Source organism: Gallus gallus, chromosome Z (assembly GCF_016699485.2).
Source record: "Gallus gallus isolate bGalGal1 chromosome Z, bGalGal1.mat.broiler.GRCg7b, whole genome shotgun sequence".
In the NCBI taxonomy this organism is placed as follows: domain Eukaryota; kingdom Metazoa; phylum Chordata; class Aves; order Galliformes; family Phasianidae; genus Gallus; species Gallus gallus.
The window spans coordinates 27,036,623-27,059,397 of record NC_052572.1 but is presented as its reverse complement, the minus strand read 5'-3'; the positions used below and the strand labels follow the sequence as shown (position 1 = coordinate 27,059,397).

General features: G+C 40.5%; 1 long non-coding RNA gene across 2 annotated transcripts; it reads left to right on the top strand.

The window, feature by feature from the left end:
• The first annotated feature begins 101 nt into the window (after positions 1–101).
• LOC107052277 lies at positions 102–22,726 on the top strand. 2 transcript variants are annotated; one of them, XR_005843095.2, is made up of 3 exons: positions 102–160; positions 1,088–3,955; positions 22,382–22,726. It is a non-coding gene; the product is annotated as an uncharacterized LOC107052277 (long non-coding RNA). The 2 variants fall into 2 exon arrangements; XR_001464672.4 differs by lacking the exon at positions 22,382–22,726 and having other exon boundaries at positions 1,088–4,174.
• Positions 22,727–22,775: the final 49 nt, after the last annotated feature.

Genomic DNA, 22,775 nt, shown 5'->3' with positions numbered 1-22,775 from the left:
GCGCTCTTATACCAGCCGCCCGGCCGCCCTGCGCGGCCGTGGTGACTCACGGCGCCTCGCCGGGCCCCGGTTGGCTCGCCAGCGCCGCCCGCCCCCGCTTCCTCCTCCGCGGCACCTGCGGCCGCCTCGGCGCGCCCGCACACCGGCTCGGATCGGCGCGGTGAGTGGCGGCGCGGTGCGTGCCGCGGGCTGAGCCCCCGCAACGGGCTTCCTCCTGCGGAGAGAGGCGCGCGGCTCCGCTGCCAGCCCCTGCGCGTGGCCGGCGGTGGGGGCAGCCCCGGTGGGAGCGGGCTGTGCCGGGCAGCGGGTTGCGGCGGCTTTGTTCCCGCACGCGCCGATCCCGCGCCCCGCCGCGGGGAGGGGGTGTTGCTGGGCCCTCCGTCCTGGGCAGCGCCGCGAGGCGTGCCGGCACACGCGCCGAGGATAGCTGTTGCCAAAGGAGCGTTGCTCGAGTTCGGTGTCCCTTCGCCGCGTGCTCGAGTGCGTGTTTCCTCCCTCCCGTAGCAGAAGTTGGCTTAAACGAGGCGGGCGCTGCTTTTTGAGGAGAAAAATCACTACATCTGCATTCCGAGATCAGGGATTGTAGTTAGTTAGTAATTGCACGAAATGGTATGCCGAAGTCCTGTAATTACAAGCTTAACCTTTTATTTTGAGAAGGAGAATTGGTGGTTTTGTTCTACACGTGTAACCTTTTGAACATCCAGTTATACCTTGGTGAATTAAAGAAAGAGGATGGATCCTTAAAAAGCAAATGTGATTTTGTTCATGTCACTCTTAAAATTCACAGCTGAGCCCCAGTGGTTCTGTTTCATATTTACCTTTGTAGTCCTGCTATTTCACGTTAGTAATGTGTTCTGTGCCCTTAATATCTTGGTGGCAACACGAGCCTCAGCGAGCTTCTTCATCCAGAAATGATTAAGGAGCAGAGTATGCTTTCGTTCCTTGGAAGTAAAGTCTTGAATTAAACTGACTTTAGTGTGATGCTATTGGTCGCTTTCGGTTATGGGATGGTTCCTCAAATGAAGCACTGTTTGCCTTTCCATGCTTCTTAAATGTCATAACATATTTCTTTATATGTTATTTGCAGAGCGGAGCCCGTTTTGAATCGTACCCAGTTGTGTCATGATTCCACTACAGCCAGATCTCGACACTGCATTAATGACTTCAGAGTGGATTATCTCGCATTGGCATGTAACAAATGATTGTCCAGGCCATCCAAATGGGCAAATGGTTGATGTTGCAGAGACTTGTTAAAAAAGGGCAAGATTTAATTTCATGTAAATGGATTACACCTGCAAATGGTATTTCTGATGCATAGGTAAATGCGGAGAGAGCACTTCCTTATGTTTGCCCCCCTACAGCTCTCCTTCCTTGTGGCCTCAGGGGCAGGGTGGAAAAGGCTCTGCTTTCTCATTCTGCTTTGGATGTGACATTGGCTGCTACAGCCATGTCCTTGCAAACATACGCTGCTTCAAACAAGAAAAATCTATTACGTAAAAGAGGGTTGACTGGGGTCCTCAGGAGGATGGCTTAGTTTAAGTGGTACTCTGAAAACAGAGTTCTCTTTGCAGAACTTCTGCATGACAAATTGCCTTCAGTTGGATGCTCACTGTTGCATGGTCTGCTGTACTCTAGACTGAACTTCATTTTCGCAAATGGCCTGTTACTGTTACAGAAATATTTTGTGAACTGAGTGCAGCAACACATAGCAAGGCCCCAGTTCCACAGCAGTACACAGTTAGACATAACTTTGTATATGCTAGTAGTTTATGGTCTTTCTTATTTGTCTATGGGAGGTATAGATTCACTTGAGGGGAGAAGAGTGTCCCCTGCATTATCCATCCCTTTTCACATCTAACCTTTTGGACTTCTAAAGCAGAAATTATTGTAAAATAATTTTTATTTTATTTTGTTTTGTTTTTATTTATCTATTTTACTGTTTCAAGTAAGTTAAAAAGCAGCTGGATGTGCTTGAGTCTGAACGTCTGGTGTTATCTCCAGAAGAGGATCTTGTACTGAAGAGGTCTCTCCCCTGCTTAGCATCCTCACAGGATCTCTGCCTGTTTAAGGAGGGGCATGGAGCCAGCCACCCCTTATAAAGTGATCTCTGTGCCCTGGGAGCCAGGAAAAGTCTGCACGGAGTTTCTATGCCTTGGCACAACCATAGCCTTGCATAGGCATTGTGGCAGTGGAAGGGTCTGTGTGCATTGTGTGAGTGATGTTTGGCTTTGACCATGCATGAGTATTCAAGCCCAGATAGATCTGTACAAGAAAAGCAGAATAAAACAGTGAGTTTCTATTGCGAATACACACACCTGTGAGAAAAGCAGCCCTACTGTGCTAATGATAACGGGGGGGGGGGGGGGGACGAAGGGGGAGGGATATAGCATCCAGTGAGGGTGCTGAAGCTTGTGGGGAGTGTGAGGTGGCTTTTGTAGTAATGAGACCTTTCATCATCTGCCTGGGAAATGCATGAACATTGCTTTGTTTCTTTGTGTGGCTCTGAGTCTCTTTCAGTTCTTGCTGCATCTGTTTGAGTTGAACTTCTTCAGCTATCAAGAGGTCAGGCAGCTGCAGGTGCAAGGTGGCTGATAAGGTAGGAGCACAAGATGGCTTCAGGATGGAGAGCTGGCATTGCCACCGCTGTTTTGCAAGGTCCTGTGGCCAAGAGCAGTCTGAGAGAGCCCTCCCCTTGCTCACTTAACCAGCATATGTCCATCAGCTGTTACTCACATTACTACATATCTGCTATGATGTTATTAATTGTGCACTACGATGTGCAGAGCACGGGGCTAATGTTTCCAAAAGCATTTAGGCATTATCCAGGGCTAAGATCAGACTGTCTGAGAGACCAGAGAAAAGCATTCAGAAAATTTATTTCCAGCACTGGCTTCTCCTGCAGTACTGAGCAGGCAGTTTCAGTGGGGCTTCACCAGACAGGGAATTTTTTTTGTCACAGGTTTCATCATTTGGGATGAGAGGACCTGCTGTCTTTGTGGGGTATTCTGCAAATAGTCTGTTCATATGTACAAAGAACTGTAAAGAGTCAAGTGGTACATTAAATATTATGCATAATAGTTTAATAGTTGCTTATTCTTTTAGACAGGTCTCCACATCTCTGTTTTGTTTCATGCTAATGGGTAAACATCTATGAATATTTGGTGATGTCCCTTTGAAAAAAAAAAAAAAAAAAAGCTGGAAAAGATTGCCAAGAAGCTTAGTGAACCAGTCAGGCATTGCCTTTGCCTTGAAAAGTGACCCTGGTAAATGGAAATACCATCACATTAACTTTCCTTTTGGGAATTCTGATGGATGTAAGGATCTAGAAACTTTGCAACATCAATTCACCTGAAAATGCCTTTGGACTTACAGTAGGCCTGGATTCTTTGGGATAGTTGGCTGTTTTTATTATAGAGTGTAAAGTCAAAAGAGAAAATAAAGGACATGAAAGGGCCTTCTGGAGTTCATATAATCTGTGTGAACTCAGTGTGTTTGGTGTTCCTTTATCTTTTTTCCTTAAAGACCTTATAGCCTCCCTTCCAAACGAGTTCCCGAAGCACTGAGATTACTAGTTCACCCTCAGGTCTTAAATCAATGAGACTCTTGCCTCCAGTTCTTTTGGTGAAGGACACAAAGCAAGAATATGTCTACAGCAGTAACTTAATCTAATAAAGAAAAGGAAAGCCTCACGGGTAGAGAAAGCAACAGCTACGTATCACGGGATAGTATCCTGCCTTAGGATCACTTGCAAAAATACTGTCTTCAGAATGTGCTGCTATCAAAGATTTCACTTGCTCATAAGATCGTTGTATGCCTGAACTGACAGTAATCGAAGGAGCTGTTCTCATGGCTGCGTTTTTGAAGTGCAGAGCCAGGATCTATATAACTGACCTCAGTGGAGCTGTATACAGCCTAAGAGAGACAGAATGCATCCTTTGGGAATAATACAAAATAGGTATGTGCATGAATCTCTCTGACCCACATCATTTCATACCTGTGTCTGAGGGATAATTTGGCCTTCTTTTTTTGTTGTTGTTGTTGTTGTGGTTGTTATTGCTGCAAGGTTTCTCAGCAAATTATGTGGAAGCTTATGTTGTTAAAAATGTCAGGTCTGTGTTGTATGTTTTCTGTGCAGCTGGAGAAAATATAATAACAAAACTTTGTGCTTACAGTACACCTTTCCTGTGTTGTTCTTTGAATACCTAATGAAGACTCACAAGCATGTTCCACTACCCTTGCCATTAACATCATCTGAGTTACTAAGATGAGGCAGACAACTGATCTGTTGCCCTTGACTTTAATACAACTTCTTACAGTACTTTGTTATCATTAGGGGTACAAGAAACTTGCGAGGATGTTAGGATATGCTTTTCTCTACTGGATGCATTCTTCAATATTGGATGCAATCTTTGGACAACATGAAGTGGAATTTCCTGATTTCTTTGAGGACAGTTTTTTTGTTTGTTTGTTTCATTTTTTTCCTCTGTGCTATGGATTACTCATTTTCTCTGTGCAGGGTTTTCTCTGCCTGTAAGGCTGTAGCATGTGTAATATGAACAAGGGCACATTTTATTTAGTATTACAGTATTGGAGGATGTCAAAGCAGTTAAAGTGCTAATGTGCTTTGCACATTATTATTTTTTTTTCTTCCCCACTAGAGCATTGTGGGACAGAGTGTGGCTTTAAAATACAGCCCAGCTTGTGTGGCAGCTGTGTCAGTACTTCAAGTTTTTATATTTATCTTTGGAAATAAGATATTCTTTAGAAACATCATTCACTCATGTGATGTGCAATGTGGGTTCCAGTAATAAGCTAAATAGCTGATACCTCAAAAATTATTTTCAATATACATAAGTTGCTCTGAAAGCAAGGCCTCCTATTTATTTCTGTGGACGCTACAACAAAGAGCGCAATAACACTGTTTGACAGAGCACATTCTCAGCTACAAATCACTGTTTTTCAACACGCACCACTATGAGCTGTGTGTTTTCATCAGCTATGAACAAGAGCCTGCGTGCTGCTGTCGTAACAATCAGCACCAGCAGAAGTGACCCACAGCTGCCACTCCTGAAATGCACCACACACTGCCTCACTGCTCAGCAAGCATCAATGAATGTCAGTAGGTGCCATTTTTTCTGTATTGAGGGATTCAGTATTACATCTTTGCTTCATCCACACCTCCATGTCAGACACCATTTTGTCAGAGTGCCCCTCTGCTGCCATCTGTTAAACGGCGGCAACATGTAATGAAATACTGGTGGGAAGGTTCAACTCCAACATCTGCCTCTGACATAGTGGGCCAACATCATAAAATAAGAACTGAGCTATATTCTGGGGAGTTTTTCCTGTGATACCTACTTCTATTAATAAAAGCGTTCACTAAAATTCATCCAGAAGTATATATTTTTAAAGTTTTCTGGAGGAAAATAAGGAGAAGTTTTTAAGTTTGTTTGCATTTTCTTAATGTGTGCTCATGAGTAATAGAATAAAATAGAATAAAATTCAGGCTGGACGTTAGGAAATACTACTTCTCTGAAAGGGTGGTCAGGCACTGGAATGGGCTGCCCAGAGAGGTGGTGGAGTCACCGACCCTGGTGGTGTTCAAAGAGCGTTTGGATGTTGTGTTGAGGGACATGGTTTAACGAGAACCATTGGTGAAGGGCGAATGGTTGGACTGGATGATCCTGTGGGTCTTTTCCAACCTTAGTGATTCTATGATTCTATGAATAGTAATTTTGTGGGAGTATGCACAGATCTGATATCTGTGTTCCAGAACTGTGTTTGGTGTGGCAGGATATTAATACCTGGGTTCTTTGGAAAGGATGGGAAAAGGTGGTGAGTATTAAAAATAACAAACAGAATAAATTCATATTTCATATTTTGTTGTGCCTGTAGAGTATGGAAAGTACAACGAGGAATAGAAAGAAATGTTACTGAAGAGTTTGCAGTGGACCAGTATTCTTGACTACTAACATGGAGGTTTCTTAATTGGATAATGAGGTGATTAGGGTGTAACTGCAGATATGTGATAAGAAATACTATATTCCCTTAACACAAACCTGTGAACAGATAATCTGTAACATTCTGGAGACATTCAGATTTGTAGAATAAAGTGGAAAGGATTACAGTCTGAATATTGAAAATTCCCGATAGGTCTTTATCTGGTGGCAAGTGTGAAAGAGAATTGTTCCTCTGTAGAAGGGCAAGCAGTGGAGAGCTGTACTGAGGGAGTTCTGTGTGTTGGTCAGATAGGCTGTTTTGCTTGGCGGTGGAAAAGGAGTAAACTAAGGACATGGATAGTGAGACACAATGGGCTCATCAGTTATTCAAAGTGACAGTGGATTGTGTCTTCCATGTCCCATGGTTGCTGCAAAAATGATCTGTTGACACACTGTGTGTTTCCTACTCATATTTTAAATGCAAATTTCATTCCTCATCCCTCAGGGTGTTGTAAACTCTTGCCATTTTCATTAACTAGCCCTTTCTCTTCCCACTGTGTTTGAGTTTCACAGTCTTTTTTTTGGATATCATCATCTGAGAGAGGATAGAGTATTTGACAGGAAAATGGTCAAATTTTCTGATGCAGGTGGTGTTTTGCAAGAAGTGGCAGACAGATGTACCAACTGAGGAAATGCAGTATAATAGCACTTCCTTTAAATTTCAAATCGCATTTAAGTTCGTCACCACTGGTGTCTTTGAATTTATATACAAGATAACATTGTTCTACGTGTTGAAATATTGTTCAATTTTGTTTACAAGGGAATTGTTTCTGTGAAATGAAATGATGCCATGAAATTCTGCTTCTCTGTCTATTTAGAGAATGTAATATAAATCAATCCGTCTATAGGAATTGAATGGACTCTAGCTCTCGTTCTGCTGATTGAAATTCTGCTTTCCTGAGCCTGGGCTATTTTAGGACATACCTGGACAGGATTGATACAAATATGTTTTATTCTTGTAAGGTCAATTATCCCCTTGCTGCAAATGTTTTCAAAAGGGGAAGCATCTGTTTATAATATTAGGCAGAAAGCTAGGAGGGAAGGGTAAGTTTAGTCTGGTGTCATGGTGTGTAAGTCATAAGGAAGCCATAAACTGATTGTGCATCATGTTGCAACCCTTCCCAGGATTGTTTGGTGGCAGAGGATTCCCTGATTTTCTTTTTTTCCCCCTGCTTCTTTCCCCAGTGAAGTTTACTGTAAAGGTTTGTCAAGGTTTACCTGAATGTCTTGCTCCTGGGATACCTAATTATTTTCTGCTTTTTACACTAAATTCATTTCAGAATTGGTTTTTTTTTTCTAATTCTTTTGTTACTTGACGTCCTTCTCTCCCTGCTCTCATTTCTCTTTTCTCTAAACTAATCTAGCAGAACTTTCAGGCACTCTATTGGTGATAGGCAGTACCTGTCACCAGTGGATTGCCAGGTGATAGATCATCAGCCTGTCTCCCAGCTTGAATCCAACTTTCTAAAGACTGACAAAACAGAAAAGTAGATGGTGTTGAAGGGTATATAGAGTTCCAGAGAGGCTCTCATCCTAGCCCTGTAATGTTGATGTTGGTACTCTCCTTGATAGAAGTACCTTTAGTCTGCCCCTTCTCCAGATTCACTTGATAGCTCTATAGTCTCTGTTGCGGGTATCCACCACATTTCAGCATATAATTTGGAGTGTAAGAGATGGGAACTTACCCATTAATCAAAGGAGAGAGGTGACTTCTGCATGACAATTCATAGGTTTTTAGGCATTTTCTGTCTTTCAGTTTAGGGTTGATTTTCTATTATGTGCACTATCCAACTTTGGGCCCTTAAATTTATTATCTAGTTTCTAATTTCTGTGGCTACATTGTTGGTGATATGAAATAAATTGGTCTGATGGCTGATCACAGATTATAAGCAACCCTTTTAACCTAATATTTTCTCATCATGTTCTTTTCAAGGTGTACGTTCCCATCTGACATCTCTTGTACAGAATTGCCAGGATTTTCTGCTTAACTAATAGTTTCCTGTGTAGGGTAATCAAATGCTTTGCTGGGTTCCACATGGACTAGATCTAAATATTTTGCTGAAAAATTCAAACTGCTTGTTGAAAACTGGACTCAGGTGAGCTGGGCACAATCCAATTCTGATAAATCCACATTGTGTTTTCTCCCATTTCCCAAACATATTCAAGTTTATGTTATCTTCCATATTTGTCTTAAAACCTTATCTGCTAGTGAACTCAAACTGTACATCTCACTGAGCAGTTCAGGGAACAGCTCCTCTTTCTTCCTTAAATACAACGTTCCTTTTGTTCTCCTATAGCACGTCTTAGGACAGAGGCTGTCTACTCCACTGCAAGACCTGTAGGGTTTCTGTTCTGCTTCATTTTGGTGATTTTTGTTCTTCCATTAGACATACTACCCTTGAATGTATAGTCATTACTTCTGTTGAAAAGTGTAATCAAGTATTAATGTAGTGATAGACTTACACTTACAGAATCTTTAATTTTGGTATCGTGTGCATCACATACATAACACACTTTCATTTTTGTTTGTTAGTATATTTGATGAGCATTTGAAGTAATTCCAAACTCTTCAAAACCCACCAGTTCTCTTAGTTTTTCAATATTTAATGTTTTACAATGAAAAAATTAATTATATGTATCATCATTTTATTTGTGTTTAAGTGAATCAGCTTATGATCATACAGGTGAGATCTTATCTTCTTTTCTGAGGCGAAAAACTTGTTGGAAAACCAACCTAAAACTGAACCATAGCGGTATGGGTTATGCTACTTGTCAAGAAATTTACCATCAATCGTATCCAGAAATTGTCAGGACTGACAACTATCAGGATTATTTGTTCTCTATGTAGAAGCTTAATTCTTCCCTAATAACGTGCTGTCCTGACACATCTTTCTCACATGTAACACTGCAGAGCTGTCTTTATCTGTTGGCACCAGGAGAGCCCTCTTTTTCCAGGCTTATTTTGATTGAATCAGTTTTTTTTCCCCATCTTTTCCACTGAAGTCTATCACATAATTAGTATGCAAAATTACTATCATAACCATTATCTCTCTTTACTTGAGTACTTTAAAATGTAAGCCCATACCCCTTCAAAGCTGTGTTTTTGCAATTCCTTTATGTCAGTGTTTTTCTTTGAAGATCCATTTTGTCCCAGTCTCTGTAGTTAGTCATTTCAGCACCAACACAGTGTAAGGTCTTCTGATACAGAAAGATGAATCTTATTTGCATATAATGAACGATTCATAGAATTTTGCAACTGCAAAATCTGTTGGTTTTTTTGTTTGTTTGCTTGTTTTTATAAAGAATGTGGTGAAGATGCTGAACAAGGAGCTCAGGAGACCTAGGTTCAATTTATGGCCTGGCTCTGTAAAAGTCTTTTCAAATATTCTTTGGGCAGCTCCCTTTTTCTATCCCTCTTTGTCTGGTAAAATGAAAATAAAAATGCTTCACTGTGTCAGGAGGCATGTCTAGGAGTTGTACTTATTGATGACTGGAAGCACTCAAGTAATTCAGCGGAAATACTGTGGAAATAGAAACAGCCTACAGTAGTATGTCTTCAGTGTCTGGATGGCTGAATCTGGAGAACAGCAGTTAGTAGATTTTTAGTGATGAGTAGAATGTCAGTAGATTATGCAAGGTCCTGCATCTGGGTTGGGGCAGTCCCAAGCACAAATACAGGTTGGACAGAGAATGGTTTGAGAGTAGCCCTGAAGAGAAGGATTTGGGTGTGTCAGTTGATGAGAGCTGGAAGTTCGTACTTACAGCGCCCAGAAGACCAACTGTATCCTGCGTTGCATCAAGAGAAATGTGACCAGCAGGTCAAGGGAGGTGATTCTGTCCCTCTACACTGCTTTCATGAGACCCCACCTGTAGTACTGCGTCCAGTTCTGGGGCCTCTAACGCAAGAGGGATGTAGAGCTGTTGGAGCAGGTCCAGAGGAGGGCCACAAAGAGGTTCAGAGAACTGGAACACCTTTTCTATAAAGACAGGCTTGAGAGCTGGGGCTCTTCAACCTGGAGAAGATAAGGCTCCGGGGGGACTTAATAGCAGCCTTCCAGTACCTGAAGAGGGCCTACAGGAAAGCTGGGAAGGGACCTTTTATGAGGGCATGTAGCAACAGAACAAGGGGAAATGTCTTTAAACTGGAAGTGGGTAGATTTAGACTAGATGGTAGGAAGAAATTCTTTACTGTGAGTGGTGAGACACTGGAACAGGTTGCCCAGTGAGGTTGTGGATGCCCCCCAACCCTGGGAGCATTCAAGATCGGGCTGGATGGGGCTTTGAGCAACTTGGTCTAGAGGGAAGTGTGCCTGCCTGTAGCAGGGGCGTTGGAACTAGATGATCTTAAAGGTCCTTCCAACTCAAACCATTCTATGTTTCTATGATTTTTTTGTCTTAATGAAAATTTGGGAAGACTTTGAATAATCTGGCAATTCTATCAGTAAGCCAGCAGGTAGTAATAAGTGACATGATTCCACAAATAAAAGGTGAGAAAATCTATTAAGATTGTTGCCACAGATAGATGTAAACCTCTACGTTATTTAGCCAATCCTAACTGTGCTATTCTTAATGCTTTCCTTTATTAAAGCCACATTTATTTTATGTATTCAGACTGGGCTGTTTTTACAATAAACTTTGTGGATGTATTTCTTAATTTTTATTATTATTGAAAGTGTTGGTATTTTTTAGGGAAATATTCTTCATGATTTAAATTTTAAATTCATCTTGATATGTGTAAAAAGGAATTACTATCACCCTGATAGATAAAAACATATTTCTCTTTTTTAAAATTAATTTTAGGAATGCTAGCTTGTCCCCATGTTTTGCAGCACAAGAATGAAGAAAAGACAATATTTGTGACATGCTTTGAATTATTGGAGCTTGGCTCTTAAAATTCCGTGTTTAAAATGTGTGAATTGCCATTTGAAAACTGTGTTGTCAAGGCCTTCTGAATCTATCTGTCACTGTCACATAAAGCACACCCGCAATTTCCCAGGTTCATGTAGCTGTAATCTTGCTATGCTGAGAATGGTGAATGAAATCTAGTCCCCATAATGTTAAAATTGTTTAAAAAATGAGGAAGATACAAAGGTAGTCATGGATGATGACATTAAAGTAAAATATATTGTAGAAAGAAGATGCTCAAAGAGCTGTATCAGATGGGGGACCTGAGAGATTTGCAATAACAGACTATAAATAATTGCAGCAATAATAGTATAAATGAAATAAGGGAATTATTCACATTCTCAGAAGAAGCAAAGACAAGGTGCAATGGCCTGAAGCTGAAATGGAAAAATCTCAACTTATTAAGAAGGTTTTTCTAACAGTGAGAGTAATTGGACAATGAAGCAGAGAACAGTGCAGCGTCACTGCAGATGGGCTACTGGGGCTGAGGGCATATCTGCAAAGTGGAGCTTGACAGGCTAGGTGACGTAGGCAAGATTTCCAGCTGCTACAGTCATTTTAAGAGTTTGCAAAAGCTCATCTGCTTTTCTACATCATCTTCATTAAGTCCCACATCCTTCTACAGCTGCCAGTCACGTTCTTGCAACAATATGTCATGCTGGAATTCATTCTGCAGCCAGGATTGTGAGTGCCATAGACTTCAGTGAGAAAAGAGTCACTCATTGCATGAAATTAATGAAATTGAAATGGATATTGAGTGTGCTTTCTGTGTGCTGTTTTTTTTTTGTTGTTGTTGTTGTTGTTGTTTTTTTACCAGCATGTCCTGGCTCTCTACTCTGACTATTGTTTACACAGCCCTTTGAGAATAGATTTTCATTATCATCCTTATTGTCATGTTCGAATGTACTGCTTATGTGTAAGCATCACCGGTGCTGTTGACAAGTTGCTGAGGAGTACTCTTCAGTTAAGAAAGACATAAAGTAGAAAATATGTCTTATTCTGACATTTCAGCTCCAAGAAGTTGAGAACAACTACCCCTATCTTATCTATGGCATTTTAGCTGAGTAGTCACTCCTGTGATGAGTAAGAGCCAAGGAATGTATGTTTCAATATGTGAGTTCCAGGCTCTCACATGTCATTGGTCTCCATGCTATCTGTGGGTGTTATTAGGGTAGTTCTTTGTGGTTGTTGCACTGCTGTGAATGAATAGCCAGCAGTAAAATTTCTTGCCATTAACCCAAAAGTTAGCTCAGAAGTGGTCCAGGGTTGCAAAGAAATGGCCTCTGTGAATAACAACGGGTAGGGAATGTGGCTGTTTAGCAACAAAATGGGAACATGACTGACTGGTGCTGCATGCTGCTCCACATCTGGAGATGAAAAACTAAGGGTTAACGTTGGAGCAAGATTCAAACCTTCATCAGCAGACTCGTGGTGGCTGGAATCTGCTGTTTCTTATTTAATTTAGAGGGAGCAAATTGTCTGGTTCCTGCTGACATGCTGTGCTCCACGTATATCTATAATTTAAGCTTTACAACAGACAGCCCAGTAGAAGAGCTTGCGCAGAGTAACCTGAGGGACAGCCCACAAGACTGGTTCAGCAGGAAGGCATTTGCCATGGTAAGCTGTCCTGGTTGTTTACTGGCTTCATTCTGCCTCACTGCTAGATTCAGTCCCAGCACTGTTTTGTTTTCACTCTGAATGTGGTTATTGTCTTAGAGATGGTTCTGGAGGGGTCACCTCCAGGAAGTGTGCATCCCAGAGAGGAAGCCTTGGTGGCTAAAAAACAAATCAGCTGTAGTGTAAGTGCATAGATTTTCACAGAATCACAGAATGGTTTGGGTTGGAGCAGACCTTATGGATCATCCAGTTCCAGCCCCCACCCACCCCCCACTCACACACGTAGGGACACCTTTCACTAACTCAGGTTGCCCAGGGCCCCATCCAGCCTGGCCTTGAGCACTTCCCCAGGCACCCTTGTCAAATTCAAGCATCTCTACAGCTGGGATGAAACCCCCACTCCAGGACCTGAAAGCTGTGATGGTGAATTTATCCTGTGCTGATGTGAATCACACTTTCTAATCAAGACCCTAACCTAAGTTTTACCTGAACCTGAGTTTAAAGATAAGTAGATATGAGTAGTCTCTGTGCAGTTTCTGGCATGCTTTTTGCCAATTATTTAATGAAGTGAATATTTTTTAATGTCCTTAACACTGGGGTTTAAGAACCATGTTTGGAACTTCGGTAGAAACATCTTGCTGCTCACTTCAACAGTTAAGGAATTTCACTTGTCTAAATCCAGGCCTCTGGTTCAGCAAAAGTGTCTATTTTTTACTTTCTTTGCTGGATTAACAGTGACAGTAACAACTCCTAATTGATAGTTGAGTAGCAGCTTGCTGAATGCATGCCCGGCAGCTGCCTGGGTATAGCTAGCTGCTGTGGTTCTGCTGCTGGTGTGGATATAAATGAAACAATAGACTTTCTTGCCAGGCTTCAGCTATCTGTATGGGGAAAGTATACACAAATGAGTGTATTGTATATTATGGAGGTGGGTCAGCCAAAGCAAAAAGAAGTGCTTCTAAAAGAAATATTTCTAAAGATACAGCATAGCTGCTGTTTAGACACCTGAAGTCTGATGATGTGAGTAGGGAATTCTAACTCTGACACAGTTAACTCTTAGTATTTGTTATTATTTTGTGACAGTTTTAATCATAACTGGTGATAGCAGTATGTAAAATCATAAAATCTTCACCTGGCTTTTTCATGGGTCCAGTGATACTCTTACCAGATTTGGAGGTGAGCAAAGATTGGCACTAGTGTTGGCCTATGTAAACTGGCATCTGGCTAAGTTCAGCTGGAGGTAAGTACTTTAAGGCAGACTTACAGAAAAACAGGGTTAGAAGGGCCTCTCCAGAGTCATCTGATCCACCTGCTTCCTTTAGGGAAGGCTGAGATATTCCCATGTCATTCCTGGCAGATGTTTGCCTGATGTGTTTTTAAAGCCTTCCAACAATGGAGGCTCCAGGCTTTCTCCTGCAACTAGATACTTTTGACTCTTTAGTTTACTCGCAGTTTTCTTCCCTATATTTAAAAGGAATTAAGCTTTATTGTGAGAAAGTTAACAGCATTCCAAGTATGCTACACTTAGTTGGTTACTACGCTAAGTTGGAGAGGAATGAGAGGCTCTGGGTACATCTTTGCCAATTTAAATTACGCAGTTTTATTCTTGGTTAAACAAGCCAGATGTTCCACAGAGCTTGCTTATCTTAATGTATGGAGCAATTTTCAAGGACACTTAGCAGGCAGCTGCGCTGTGAGGCAGAAGCAGCCCTGGGATTACAAGCAAATTCACCTTGTGAATTGATCTAAATGTGACCTGGCCGAAAAGTCATGCTCAAAGTCAAAGGATCCAGCCCCTTGTGATCTGGGTGCCCAGCATGCACGCTGCTGGCTGAGCTCTGTGCGTATACAAGTCATGGCGTGGGTAGGTGATGAAATCTGCTACCAGAGGGCAGTGCATAGGATTGCTGCCAGCAGCTCGCTTTTTTTCTGTGTGTTCAGGTGTTGGGGCCCATCTACGCAATGGCCCTGCTGCAGGTGAGGGGGCTGGGACCTGTACAGGCTCCTGCCTGTCTCCTGCAATTGCTTCCCTTGCAGTTTTACATGAAATGATACTTTTTCACATTCAGATTACAGAACAGTAACAAAATCAACCAGCAAATACCCTTGTTCTTCTGCAAGATCTCAACACTTATTTTCAAGTTTATGACCCACCTGGTAACATGCCCAGGCCTGGACTGCAAATCCCCTCTGCACTGTCTTGTTTCTGCAGAACATACGGACATCTCTGTTCCTCCTCACTCCTATCCTTTGCAGGTGGTGTCTCCAGAAAGTTCATTGGGAAAACAACATTTTTGCCATGGAAATTTGAACATTTCATGGTGTGTGTGCAGGTACAGTGTGGTGATAGTGAGCTCACAGACAGATTTGCTCTTGTGTAGAAGAGTCTCTCTTCATTTCTATTCCAGTGGTGAGCCTTGCACCTCCAGCTTGAATGGCCACACTGGGTGGTTTTTGGTAGAGTTTGAATCACCAGAAAGATGCCTGAGATTGTTGTCTTCAGTGTTAATGGAGGAAGGAAGTACTTATCTGAGCACCTGCTTTTCCACAGTATATGATTTCTTTGTATTTGCTTTCATTAGATGACTTGACATAAAGATAGGGCATTCTCCTTCAGCATGGATTCCTGGAGCTGAATTGTTATCAGCAGCAGAATTGCACAGGGATGTACATGGTAGAAGAACAATAGATCCATTATGACCTACTAACATTGTAATCTAATTTAGGTTTTACAAAGACCTACATATTAACATCCAGCACGGTTGGATAGCTGAATGTGTTTTTATAATAAAAATGTGTTTTTATTATTAAAAAAAAAAAAGACAATTTGTAATGGAATTATTTAAATTTATTTAAATTGCTGTTTCTGACTGATACAATGTTTTGGTTGAACAGATCTTTCTTACCTATACTGCTTAGCCAAGATTTGTTTGATTTTGATTTTTTTTTAAATTGATGTTCTTATTTAAGGTTAAAAAGATTTAAAAGCATACAATGATGAAAAACTTCTTTTTAATTAAGGAATGCCTCCACAGTCTTTTTCTTGAAGCACTGAAGACATAGAAGAGCCTTAATTTATTCATAATGGCCTAGATTAAGGGTAATGGTGTAACTGCAGTGATCAGTCATGGCCTATATCACAAGCTGAACAGCTCACAGTCTCTAATGCATTTCCCAACACAGCTGCAATGGGAGGTGGGATGCTCTGTTGCTTCTATTTTACAGGTCGGGGGACCTGAAGGCACAGCTTAAACAGCCTTCCAAATGCCCTGGCAGGATTTTCGTGACAGAGCAAACGGTTTGGGTAACTGAAGCTGAGTTCCTCTCTTTCCCTGTCATCTGACTGAAATCCCATAGGAAATTGGTGCACTTGCACACATGGGCTAGATCATCCATACTCTGCTCTTACCCTCCTTGGAGGTGGTGGGAATCCGTCCATTTATGTAGCGGCTTCCTCATTGTTCTCACAGATTCCTCTCCTTTCCTGTTGAAGATGTCTCCTATGGGCATACTTTCTAAGATATTTAAGTGAGTTGGAATAAAGGTACCCAGAGGAGATTCAAAGATCAAGTTAGCTTTGCTTGTTTAACTGTCATTTAAATGAGCAACATAGATTCCTGAGTCAGACAGACAATTTAATAACACTTCTTGCTCATTGTAATGAAAATCTGAATACTGGTCCTTCAGATAGATCTCTGTTATGCATGCGGTGTGACAGCTGGTTCTTTCTTCCTTTCCAGGAAGGAGGAAATTTTGTTTGTTTCTTTTTTGCTATTAGATTCTGGGTAGATGAGCTGTCTCCTTGACTGCAGGCAAACCACATTTACCCACTAACTTCAGTTGCTTAATTAAATCATTTGAATTTTCTAATTTCATTGTGCCAGTTGATATGCTTTAATCCATTTTTTTTGTTCCAGCTGTTTAAAGACACATCAATAATGATACCTTTTACATAAGTTTTGCTTTCACAGTGTTCAGTGTCAAAATTCTTAATGCAATTTTAAATAAGCTGTTATGACTACTGAGGAGGTTGCAGTAAATGCAATGACAAAAAAATGTGGGCAGTTTTTAAAAAGAAAGGAGCAACTGCTCATGACCAAATATGTATGAAATTAAGTAGATCCTAGCATCATATCTTAATGTTAGCCACTCTTAACAGCAGGTAGATGTTACATGGTAAAGGTACAGAGTTATTTCATGACGTGGTCAGAAAAGCCCTTGAATTTCTTGTTGATATATTAGATGTCTTAGCTGTACACTTCCACTGCTCAAGGAAAATCCAACATTTCATGCAGATGCTTGCTAGCCAGAACTAAACTGTCAGAATATCTGCCTAAGGTACATGGTATTGTGTGCCTATTCTCCATTGGAAGTACCACACTTCAATTATTCCCCAATTACTCAATAGTGGAACTAATTTCCTTCTTCTAAGATTCTAAAAATCTAAATTGATTTTTAGATTTGCCTTTTCTGATCTAAGTACTTTCTAACATCTAACAGCTGTCTTTTTCTGCTTTGCACTTTGTATAATCTATTACTCTTCTGTATAGAGCTTGGATTTGCTTTTCAGTTTGGTTTTCCACACTCATTTTGCTTTTCATTTGCATGACTTTCGTGTCCTCAGAGGTACAGAGCATTAGAACATTCAGCTTTGTTAATAATTTTATATAGAGAAGAGAGGGGGTGAGAAGAAGTGAAAGGATGAATTTAAGGTCCAATTGTAGACACAAAACTACGCAAGTAGTAGAAATTCTTGCTTTCATGTACTGTGATAAATAACTGCAGCAACCCTTCTGAAGTGCATAAAAGAACTGGGTACTACCTATAATCATCAAATTAGAAAATACATTAGGTTTTGGGGTGTTTTTTCTTTTCATCTTTAATTATGATTGAAGTAATGTGAACTAAAACAATTGTTAATTATGTAATATGGTCAAAACATGTATATATTTACCAGTGCCTTAGAAGACAAGCTTTACTGAGCAAGCCTTCTGTAGTGCACAGACATTCATATCAAGTTTGAACAAGAAACATAACTAGACTTTACTCTGTGAGAGATGGCAGTTACAAAACTGGAACAAACATAATAGTGTTTCATGTGCCCTGCAGAACCAAAGTAATTACAGGAATGTTCCTTAAAACATAAGGAAATGGGTGGCTCCTCCAATAAGAGACTCCAAATAGCTCCTACTAAATTGGAATTGGTAGGAGTACGTAATGCCAGAAGACAATGGTAATAGTTAGTTTGTTAGTATAATGCAAAAGGTCTCCATTGGCTCAGAAGGGAAAATTATGTGAAATGCAGTGCATGCATGTAGAATTGGAGGTCTTTTGGAGAGAAGGTATAGCCTTTAGCCTGATGATACTGAACTGTGTCTACATGGTTGGTTGCAGTCATGCACAAATTCCCTCTGAAAGTGCATTCAGCTGCCTGGACACAAGCCAGCTCCAGTTCAAAAGCATATCTGTGAAGCCCAGTCCAGATCGCTCTGCCTCTGAGCATGGCATATTAACTTGAGCACAGTGTCACCCTAACAAGGTCACACGAGTTTTCAGTTTGGAGCTGGCTGGAGGCCCATTAGATTGGTGTGCTGGCAAAGGGAGCTCATATCTGCTTACTGTAGCTTGCTTGAGCGCATCCACCGTAAGTTAGCAGGGTGCCAGAACTGGATGAGCATCCATGAATGTTGCTGCTCAGAAATAACGTACCCGAAACTTCTTCTAAATGGAAGTGCTTTAATTAAACATACTTGTAAATTACTTGTGGACTGGATCATTGAAATAGCTTTAAAGGTCATGGAAATGGATGTTGATCGCTTTTACGAACTTAAAGGAAGATTAGCATATACTTAGGGTATTGCCAGGTCAGCCCTGTAAAGTGTAGAGTGAGCAGTCACACCTCACCTGCAGGACAGTTTTACAAGGGCTGCTCTGAAAGTAATGTCTCCTATTTTATGATGCTGGCCAGTGATGTCAGAGGCAGATGTTTGTGGTATGGAAGTAAAGGTTAAACCTTCCCACCAGTAACCCACTACATGTTGCTGCTGTGTGACAGATGGTAGCAGAGGGGCACTCTGACAAATGGTGTCTGAAATGGAGTGTGAATGAAACAAAGTTGTGTTGCTGAATTCCTCCATGTGGAAAAAATGACACCCACTGACAGTCACTGACACTTGCTGAAGCATTATAGAGACCAAACAGTGGATGTGTGCACAGTGAGGTGGTGGGTGGTACATTTCAAGAGTGGTGACAGTGACAGTGGGTCACCTTCACTAGTGAATTTTTTTAGAAGGGCAGCATGCAGGCACTTGTTCATTGCTGATGAAAACTCGTAACTACTGTTGGCGACTGTTGAAAACTAGTGTTCTGTAGCTGAGAATGTGCTCTATCAAATACTGTTAATGTGCTCTCTCTGTCTGTTGTATCTGGTTCCATGGAAATAAATAGGAGACATTACTTTTGGAGCAGTCTATGTACCAGTCAGTCCCCAATGAACTGCCTCTGACACCATCCCTCCGTGCCTGTGTGGCTCAGCATCAAATCACTACACACTTACTAAGGGGCAACACAATTCAGGTGTGCCTCAGCTCACTGCTTTTGAGTCCCCACCTGCCTTAGGCATTGGTCTGGAACAAATAGAAGTTTCTTAAATCTGAGCTGAGTAACACCACAATTTATCTTGACATTATCTGTTACCTTTTTTTTTAACTTAATTTTATATGGCAGATGTGCATTTTTGTTTTATCATTTCACTTTTCCTCTTCTAAGGTTCTGATGGCCACATAAAACCTACCACAAAAACTGAATATTGAGTACTGCAGTATCAGAGAATGAAATATTTTGAGTGGAAATGACCTTGATATTTTCCAGACATGTTAGCATGAGGACTTTTCTCTCAGCTCACTTTAATAAAATAAGAGTGGAGTGTATCTACGAATCTACCTTTGACATATGATATTGCAGAAGAGAATGAAGATTGACTAACGGGAAGGAGCTCCACATTTTCCAGCTTTCATACCTCATCAGTGCATTTTCTGATGACCTTTAACTGTGACAAATGCTGCTTGATAAGAAGTCAAAAATAGGGAAGTATAAAACTATTTATCTTATTCTGAGGGGTAATCTGTAAAATCCAGGCAAAACCTTAGTCATAAACTGTGCTTATGGTATCTTAGTAGTTAGGCAAAAAAAGACTGTTCTCCAGTATGGGATAGTCTGCTACACATGCTATGATGGCACACACCACGTGTGGCCACTTTCAGAATTACTACTATGGAGTAGCATTTTGTCCTTCAGTAAGAAATATTCCTTGAGGAGCAGAAGATGAGGCAAGACAAGAATTCACATAATCTTAAGTTACACATTTTTCTATAAATAGAGTGCCAATTAAAATGAAAAAAAAAAAAATAGAGCACCTATTAAATCTGCCATGGATTTCAGTGGGAACAGAAGTGGGTCATAGGTCTGCGTAGAAACCCTCCAAAATAATGAAATTTTATGCATGGCAGTGCCAGCACAATGCCCCAGATTCTCCAGCAGGTTTTGTACTGTTCTTTTTCCACATAGATTTGAGTTCCTGCAGTGACTCTTGATACAATAATGTTCATATTTATAATACATTTCAGCAAAAAGTCCTGATTAGCCTGGTGTTCTGGATATTGGCATGTCTCTGTGGACAAATTTTATCAGCTCGTATTATTTATGTCTTACCTACAAGCACAGAAGTTGCATAGTAACCAGCACTCATTGACATGTTTACTGTGTATCACTGCAGCATAGTGAAAGTGAGGAAAGATGCACTTAAGTTCTGTCAAATTAAATGTAAATTAAATGTACAGCTTTTACATTAAAGTCTTTTATGTTGCCAATGCAGAGTGTAATGGAGGGATAAAGGAATCATGCCTACACCTGCATGAGAGGAGATGGAACAGTATTACCAGCTAGTTAGAGTGACTAAGATGTTGAAGAGCCAGAAATTGGTCTGGCACTCCTTATACCACACTCTGGCAGAGGTTTCTTCCATAAAACAAAGCTCAAGGCCCAGTTCTGGAGTATCCAGTTTTGCTCTTTATTGTTTTTTCATTATAATAATTTGTTCCAGACAGGATTAATTAGTAAACATTTTGTGATGCAACCAGAAGCACAGGTTATGTTTCACATACAAATAAATATGTTTGTAAAGTACGTACAGCCTACACAAAAAGTAAAATGGACTTAGGTTGAAACAATGACATGTTCTCCACTAAGTGAGAGCATTCAGATTTGATTAAGACACTTAGAAGTCATGAAAGCTCATTACAAGATTTGAAAATATTATAGTAAGTCTTACAGAATTATTTCAATCTACTCAGTTCTGATGATCATATACAGGTGTGACTGCTGTGGTAGCTTGATAGAAAATGACTGTAATTCAAGTAATTAATATCTCAAAATTTTAGGTTACCTAAAGGCCTCACAGAAAAATCATTATTCTGAATTAGTACCTGACATAAAATATTATAAACATAAAATTGTGAGCAGCTTTAAAATGTATTGTTGCCTTGGAGATACAGGAACATATGGGTTGACATGCCAGATCACATTATTGATTCCAGTCATCATTAGCAACTATAATCAATATTTTAGGTTCAAGACAGCTGCTGTTGTCTGTATCTAACCAATTGCACAACAAGACTACATCACAGAGAAAACTTTTTCCATGAGTAATCCATCCATTTATGCCTATAAATTAGATTTTACTAACCTTGTCTTGCTGCTTGCATGAACAATTCAAAGTTTTCAATTTTATGTTACCTCTTCCAAATGACAGAAAAATGCTGACTGAAACACATAGGATGGGAAGAAAGTTAAATGTAAAACAACGTATGTTCTGTGCTATTTTTTAATAACCATATATGAATAGAAGTAATTCCTGTCATATATGTGGGGCCTATTTCAGTTATAACTAATGCTACTGGAAAACTTTTCATCAGTGTGTGAAATCCCCCACCCATTAGGCTGCATTGAATAGAGCCAAGAGATTAAACAAAACAGAACTTCTCCCTAACCTTGAAAGTGCTCAAAAATGAAAGAATACAAAATATTTTCTTTGTTCGATTTCTTAAGTTCATGATTCTATTTTGTTGCTTTTGCAACAGCATCTGTTAATGGTTTTGAATTTCTCGGTATCTTAACAGTGTTTATCTGTAGGTCAACTATCAGCCAATGCAGTTGGCTTCAGTAACCCTAGAGATGAAGTTGGCTGGGAAAACATGAGGAGGAGTAGTCATGGAAAAAAGGAAATGGAAATTTCCCTTGTATTTGAAAAAGCTTTGTGCCATCTGTTTGACCTGTTATACAATGCCTCATTTTAATTAAAACGGGAAATATTTCTGTCTCCTGTATCCCATATTGTAATTCTGTGATTTTTCATTTTACTAAATATGACAAGTGGAATTTTACCAAGTTTATTGTATCATGAGTTGTTCATTTGCCTATAGAATTTGTTGTCTTGCTGTACACTGTGGTTTTGAAGAACTGTTTCTATTCCCCTCTGGAGCCCACAGATGACATGACTCCTCTGCTAGATGTACAATAAGAATAATCTCCAGAAAATACATTTGTTTTTGAGGCAGGAAGGATGTTAAATATTCTGGTTCAGGTTTCCACCAAAACCCAAGGTTGCTTTCATCAGCAAGTTAAGGACTTCTGTTGCACTGTTGATATAATGTCAGTTGTAGCATTTCTACTGATCATGAAACATCGCATGTGTATATTGCCACTTTTGTCCGTAATGACTATACAAAAGTGTATTTTGTATAGTGTCTTTTTGGGATGGAGTTTCCTCATGGCAGCTTGCTGCACTTTGTATTTGTGTTTAGGCAGTTTCGTCTGCATCTGAGCTGTGCTTGCACTTTACCAAGACTGCATCTCCAAACCACACTCGGCACGCAGAGCCAATACGCTGGGAATGAGCAAGATGTGGGAGGGTACACTGCCAGGACAACTGACTCCAATATACCAAAGGGATTTTCCATATAATGGAATGTTATGCTCAGCAGTAAAAGTTGGAGGAAAGGAGAAGAATGCAAGGACATTAATGGATATGGTGTTTGTCTTCCCAAGCAACCTCTATGCATACTGATGCCCTTCTTCCCACGAAGTGGCTGGACATCTCCCTGCTGACAGAAAGTTGGCAAATAAATTCCTATTTTTGCTTTGCATCCATGAACAGCTTTTCCTTTTCTTGTTAAACTGCCTTTATCACAACTCATT